Raw genomic sequence first — 7,984 nt, 5'->3', positions numbered from 1 at the left:
ACCAGCCTTCCCTCCATACCCCCTGATCCCCGTAGCCACAAGGGCCATATCTAACTCCCTCTTAAATATAGCCAATGAACCGGCCTCAACTGTTTCCTGTGGCAGAGAATTCCACAGATTCACCACTCTCTGTGTGAAGAAGTTTTTCCTAATCTCAGTCCTAAAAGGCTTCCCCTTTATCCTCAAACTGTGACCCCTCGTTCTGGACTTCCCCAACATCGGGAACAATCTTCCTGCATCTAGCCTGTCCAATCCCTTTAGGATTTTATACGTTTCAATCAGATCCCCCCTCAATCTTCTAAATTCCAATGAGTACAAGCCTAGTTCATCCAGTCTTTCTTCATATGAAAGTCCTGCCATCCCAGGAATCAATCTGGTGAACCTTCTTTGTACTCCCTCTATGGCAAGGATGTCTTTCCTCAGATTAGGGGACCAAAACTGCACACAATACTCCAGATGTGGTCTCGCCAAGGCCTTGTACAACTGTACAATGATTTCTGTGAATGATTTCTTTATTTTGGTTGACTGTTATTCAATTGCTAATTTAGCTTGACCACTTAATTATGTGAATTGGGACGTTATTTGAACGCTAACTGTATTGTTAATTTCGCTTAAAAACATGAGTTCAACCACTAACATTGTTGCATCACTAATTTGAATGCTGTATTGTTAATTTGGTTTAATTAGTTTTTTTTTAAATCACCACAAGATTGTCTGTCTTTGCTGGTTTCATAATAAAAGATCAGACTTGCAGTGTCAAACTCCTGGCTTATTCTCTCAGCTGTTTTGGTTTGTTTTAAAGTAACTGCTATACCTATATATTTCAAAGAGAACAGGACCCTTAAATGCCACATTTAACACTGAGCAGAGTACACTTACTATTAAGGACAACTTTTAACAATCTTTGTTAAGAAAAGAAATTCTTTCCAGGATGTGTGAATGGGTGTGCGTAATGTTTCATTAGCCGAATTATTGTATAGGATTTTGTGAATTTTCTGGAGAAGAGTTAACCAACAAAAAAATGTTTTTTTTAAAGAGGCAATAAAGTGATAAACTGTCACTTCAGAGGCAGGGTACTGAGGAGAGAAAATGTAATCTTTAATTATGCTTAAAAATAAAACAAAAACATAATTTCCAATGTTTCTTATTCTCCTGCTCTCCTTTGCCCTAATCCTGTATTTGTACTATACCTCTCTTAAGCTTTGTGTTGAGCTCCACTCATGCTCTTTGTGAATTAATATTTTACATAAGATCCAGACCTTATATCCATGAGACTATTTAGAGCTTGATCACCCAACTTCATATTCTGGCTCCTATATGATCTGAAATATCCTTCTCTAACAAATCTATAATCCTCTCACTTAAATTTAAAAGAAACACTCTTTGACCTTTCTGTCCTTCCAAGCTATGATCCCTTTTCTGATCACCCTCTAATATCCAAAGTCTTAAAATCTATTCCCCAAAATTTCTGATCATCATAGACAGAACTTTGTGAGTCCTGCTGCTGTGGTTCTGTTAGTGTTCTTTTCAGATTCACAAAATAATATCCTTGAGTCAGAGTAATACTGTAAAGAAGCAGACCTTTTTGGCTCATCTGTCTCAATGTTTCCTATTCATACACCTGTCCAAGTGCTTGCTTGTACCTGCTTGAACCAATTCCTCTGGCAGATCATGACATCTCTCTCCACATGAATAATTTCCCCTTTCATTTTAAAGCTATAATCTCTAGCTTTTAGCTCCACTTCCATGGGGAAAGAGTGTGTATTTACCATGTATTTTTGGGTGGTATGGTAGTGTAGTGGTTAGCACAACACTTTACAGTACAGGCAATCTGGGTACAATTCTTGCTGCTGCCTGTTTGTACGTTCTCTGTGACCACATAGGTTTCCTCTGGCTGCTCCAGTTTCCTCCCGCAGTCCAAAGACATGCCGGTTGGTAAGTTAATTTGTCATTGTTAATTGTCCCATGATTAGGCTAGGATTAAATCAGGGGTTCCTGAGTGAAATGGCTGTAAGGACCAGAAGGGCCTACTAAGCGCTGTATCTCAATAAATAGATAAAAGACCTTCATGATTTTATACAACTCCATAAGGTCATCCCTCAATCTCCTACACTCTGATGAATAAAGTCTTTGTGCATAGGAGATCTATCACTCTATATGGACCTCAGTAAGACCTTTAATATGGAAAGTTAGATCTTCTGGAATCTAGAAAGAGTGATCTAATTGGATATAGAATTGGCTTGAGGGCAGGAATCAGAGGGTGTTGCTGGGTTTGTTTTATCATATCGGAGGCCTCTGACCGGTGGGGGTGGGAGGGAAGGGCAGGGGTGAAGGGAACCTGTGGCATGTCCAATTGTCGGGTGAATGATTAGTTTATGTTGTGCTGCAGATCGCGGTCTTTATTGGGGGGCTTTGCTTTTGTGTGCTTGGTGAGTGGAGGGTGCTGATGCTGTTTTGCAAAAGTTAGTGGGGGTGGTGGTAGGGGGCTTTGGGGTTCTTTTGTTTTAACTGTCACTCATTCTATGGGGGATTCTTCTGTTTTCAAGGATGTTTGTGAAGAACAAAATTTCAGGATGTACATGTCCATATAAGCAATATCCACTCCCTGTCCTCATCAATCCTATTGGTTATTTTTGTTCCTCTCCGTGTCTTGTGGCACATAGAGTGGCAACTTTGCTGTTTCTTTAGCATTTGTCTGTTTTTGTTTTTACAAGGCTGAGTTGCTAGCTCAACACTCAACCCAGCATAGATGGAAAGTGTGCAAGGAGCCAATCAGATTCAAACCCTAGAACCACTCGCCTCTAAGTCCAGTATGGGTGCCACTATTACCACCGGCCAGCGTAATCCTATTGGTTACTTCTTCAAAAATATCCTAACAGATTTCTGAGCCATGATTTCCCAAACACAAAGTCATAATGACTATTCCCTAATCAGTCGTCGCTTATACAAATGCTGGTAGATCCTGTATATATTGATACATCAGTCCAGAAGGGTGGCATTTCGGAAGCTGGGCTGTCTGGAGCATATATGGACAGGAAGGGAATGGACAGTTATGGACCAAGTGCAGGTTAGTGGGACTAGGTGAGAGTAGGAGTTCGGCACAGACTAGAAGGGCCAAGATGGCCTGTTTCCGTGCTGTAATTGTTATGTGGTTATATATGGTTATATTGGTGTGTGACACAGCTCATCAGGGAGGCCAGAGAGAACAAGGGCAACCTATCAGTGTTGTGGCTCAACCTGGCAAACGCATATGGCTCCATTCCGCACAAGCTGGTGCAGCTCACACTGACCAAATATCACGTCCCCAGCAGAATCAGAGACCTTATCGCTGATTATTACAGCAACTTCAGGATGAGGGTCTCTTCAGGAGCAATTACATCAACCTGGCACAAGGTGGAGATCGGCATCATCACAGGGTGCACTATCTCAGTGACACTGTTCTCCCCAGCCATGAACATGCTCACTAAGTCTGCTGAGCCAGAGTGCAGAGGGTCCAGAATGAATTCCGCTTAACGGCAACCACCTATCAGGGCATTCATGGCTGACCTCACAGTAACCACAGAATCAGTCCCAGGCTGCTGGTGGATTCTGCAAGGGCTCGAAAAGCTGGTGGAGTGGGCCCGGATGCGTTTCAAACCTGCCAAATCAAGATCGATGGTGCTGAGGAAAGGGAAGGTGGAGAACAAGTTCCAGTTCAGCATCGCAGGCACAGCCATCCCAACCATCACAGAAAAGCCAGTCAAGAGTTTAGGCAAAGTTTTTGACAGCTCTTTAAGGTACACGACATCCACTCAGGCGACCTGCACCGAGTTGGATGGCTGGCTGAAATCTGTGGACAAGTCTGGCCTACCTGGGAAGTTTAAAGCCTGGGTGTATCAGCATGGCATTCTTCCCAGAATCCTGTGGCCCCTCCTCGTCTATGCAGTTCTGATCTTGACAGTCGAAACCTTAGGGAGGAAGGTTAGCAACCACCTTAGGAGATGGCTGGGGCTGCCAAAGAACCCGAGCAGCATCGCACTCTATGGACACCACAACAAACTGCAACTGCCCTTCAAATCCTTGGAGGAAGAATTCAGGGTAACAAGAGCCAGAGAAGTGCTACAGTATAGGGACTCAAGTGACCCAAAGGTGGCTAGAGCAGAGATCCAAGTGAGGACTGGCAGGAAGTGGCGGGCAGAGGAAGCTGTTCAGGAAGCAGAGGCAAGACAACCCTGAAGACCATCGCTGAAGCCATCAGCGCAGGAGTTGAGTGGGCAAAGCGGTCCCAAGCCTCCATGCAGACCATTGCCTTTGTCAGAGCTGGAGAGCAGCCAATACCCACCAAAAGAACATCTGCAGGAATCCTGACCTCTGCAAGGGACTAGCAGCTGTTGGTGGACCTCGAACGGCAGCTGAAGTTCCCCAACCATATCGCAGCCACCACCCTGCGACCAGACATTGTCCTAGTGTCTGAGTCTACTAAGCAAGTGGTGCTGCTAGAGCTGACAGTCCCATGGGAAGATAGCTTGGAAGAGGCCTCTGAAAGGAAGCTCTCCAAGTACGCAGGACTGGTCAGCAACTGTCGGCAGGCTGGATGGAGAGCGAGGTGTCTCCTAGTGGAGGTTGGTTGTAGGGGATTTGCAGCCCATTCCTAAGCTAGAGCCTTCAGCATTTTGGGTATTTAGGGAGAGAGGAAGAGTAGAGCCATCCGCAGGACCACCAATGCGGCAGAGAGGGCCTCAAGATGGCTGTGGCTCAAAAGAGGGGAGCCATGGAGTCATAAGTAGCTAACCATCTGGACACAAGCTGAGATCTGATCAGCTCCGGCTGGGACACCCGGAGGAGGTTGTATGATGTTGAAAGACCCGAAACACCCAATGATTCCAGGAACATCACTGAAGATGTGTCCAGAAGCATCAGTAGATGTATGTACACCGTAGCTTTCAGAATGTATTGCTGACAGATACCAAAATCTAAAGTTTTTGTTGTGTGAAGGTTTGTTGGGAGCACTAAACACACTATTTTGTATTGCTAGAAGGTCACACTTGCTCAAGTTCATTCCATTGACATCACTGAAATGAAGTTTGGAGGAAGAGTACAATGTGCTATTTTAGTGTGCTTAAGACAATGGTAGAATTAATTTCCAGAATTATGATCACATTCATAGAGTTGTACAGCTCAGAAGCATGCTCTTAGGCCCAACTTGTCTATGTCAACCAAGTTGCCTACCATTTCAATTTTCGTGCATTTGGCCATATCCCTCTGAACCTTTCCTTTTCATGTTTCTTGAATATGCATAATTTTAACTGCTTAATAGTAATTGGTACATGGTTTTAATACTGGAATGGGAAGTTTGATACTGTAATTTTTTTGTCCAGATTTAATCAGGATTTACATTAGCAAATGTATTTGTTAAGCTTTTAGAAGCAAATTTATGATGAGAAATAAGACAAAAGTGAAAATTTCAGATCCGAAGAGACTAACTTGGAAAGAACCAATGGCTCAAAACTGCGCCATTAAAGGGCAACTGTGTGCAGCTCCGATGGGAGCCATCAAATATTCCTGTTTAGGACTACTGCAGCTGAAATACAGTCACAGCCATGGGTACTTCAGTAAACAGTATAGTTTTAAGATGTGTAAACAAAATTATCAATACGCAAAATCAACAAACCTTGGACGGCATACTCAAAACACCCTTCAGTAATTTCCCCACTATTGATGGAATAAAACATCGCAACTCATTTGCCTCAATTTCGTAGCTTCCAGTAAAAAGTGATTAGAAATATTCATTATAAATCTCACCAATCACCTGTTGGTTTTTAAGGGTTCTTAATACCTCAATGGCCACCCTTTTAATATACTTACATAATCTCCTTGAATTTGCCTGCCAGATAAATTACATGCAAGAGCAAAAATTCTGGTTGAACTCAGCAGGGCAGACAGTATCAATGGAAAAGAGTAAACAATTGTCGTTTTGGGCTGAGACCCTTCATCATGACAGCATATCAGATGACCTTTTTTTGCCCTCCTGATTTCACTGTTTATTGCACTCCAACACTTCTAATACTCTTAAGCAATTCATTGAATCATACTTCTTATACCTGCCAAGGGATTTTGTTTGACTATCACCTAATATGATTGTGATAAAACTTATCCCTTCTTGACCTCTCTGCATTCCTATATCAGCCTCTTTTGTACTACTGTTCAACTGGACAAAACATTGTTCATCTGATTCCATTCTTATGAATCCAGAGAGCCATTAGTAATGGCCAGAGCGTAATTAATTTTGGTCTTCCCAATGATCTATTCTTGGCCTAATCAATATGCTGCTCCATCAGTTTTTATACTTTGAATGTATGGCATCAATTTACACATGGAACAGATGACATCCACTGTTAACTACTACCACTCTTTACTTCTCCACTTCATAAAATGACAGATCTATAGTATAGCATTGAGGAAGACAAAAGCCACCAGCTTCAGCCCACATTAGAAACTGTTCTTTATACAGCATCCCTCGTTCTGGCCAGTTGAACGTGAATATTTATAATCTTTAGTGCTATATTTGATCCACAACTGGGTTTTGGCATCTTTTCTATTCCAGTTCTAAGGCTGCCTCTATTATTTCAGTACTATTGTCTGCCTCATCTTATTGGCTGCTGACAGTGTCTGCTCTATTTTTGTTACCTCTGGACCTGGCTATTCTGCTGAACCCTGACTGTCCATAAACTTCTGTTTATCTAACATTTTGCAGTCCAGGACATAATTCCCACCAAGCTTGTTGATCTACATTGATTCCCAATTAAGCAACACCTCAATTTTAAAATTCTTACCCACACTTTCAAAACTCTTCCAGTTGTGCAACCTGGAGTTTTTCTTAAAGCAGTTCTAGTCCTCTAAGCTTCCAAATAACTGCCATACACTTAATAACAATTATTCTTCTTTATCTCTCTTTCCTTCTTTAAGACTATGGTCTCTGTAAAGTGAATATTATTCTACATTTAAAAATCTATACATATGGTAACTCCAATTGAATTAAGAGCCACTTACCGAGTCCAACAGACCTTTTTGGCCATATTTTTGTAATATTAAAACTATGCACATGTGAAATCTAGGAATGTTTTCTGTTACAAGCAAGTCTGTCATTTTGATAATCATATTCAATTAAAATTATTTGTTCACACGCTGCAGGGTCCATTTGAAATCATATTATTCTAAATAAACAGAGGATCTCTATTGTTTCCTTGGTCCGGGGTGAAAAGTGCAAACTTGTAACTTCTTACAAAGTAACACAATCAGTTCACAGTAGCACAATGTACTCGAGGGAACCTAATGTGTCTTATGCTCCCAAGTATCTTCAGAAAACTCCCAACCAAACTGAAAAATTACTTTCATACTATTGTATACAAAAAGAATTCCATTAACTTCTAACTTGTAGTTTATTTTATTAGACAATTAAGATTTAAAATAATTATAAAGGCAAGCATATTGAGGTAGATGCCCAAGGTTAGATTTATCCCACTTAATGTATATTTTATTTTCCCCAGAAGTTTTGCATATGGCGCATGTGGTCAACTACTGAAAGCAATAATTAAAACCTTATAGTCTGTAAGTAATAGTACTTCGTTGCTATTGTTAACTAACAGACATCAGGATCAGCATAAATATTGTTAGCCAAAGTTCCTGTTTCTGAGCTGTACTGCTGGAGATTCTGTGCCCTGTGAATATCAAATTTGGATATAAATGTGAATGCAATCAAAATTTTGAGCAGTGAATAAAAAGTGCTGACATTTGAAGATATGCGATACCATATGTTAAAAGAGATTATGCTCCCATATTTGACCAATATCTGCCTTGTCTTTAAAAACTAGACGTGGTTAGACATGATGGTAAACCAGCAGCTAAAATTCACAATCACCTTTAAAATAGCTAGTATACCATGTTTATCGTAACTACTGAAGATCCAGTGAATGAAATGGAAATTACCATGCATAAACAGATTGAT

This window comes from Mobula hypostoma, chromosome 16 (assembly GCF_963921235.1).
Source record: "Mobula hypostoma chromosome 16, sMobHyp1.1, whole genome shotgun sequence".
In the NCBI taxonomy this organism is placed as follows: domain Eukaryota; kingdom Metazoa; phylum Chordata; class Chondrichthyes; order Myliobatiformes; family Myliobatidae; genus Mobula; species Mobula hypostoma.
This window is presented reverse-complemented; position numbering follows the sequence as displayed.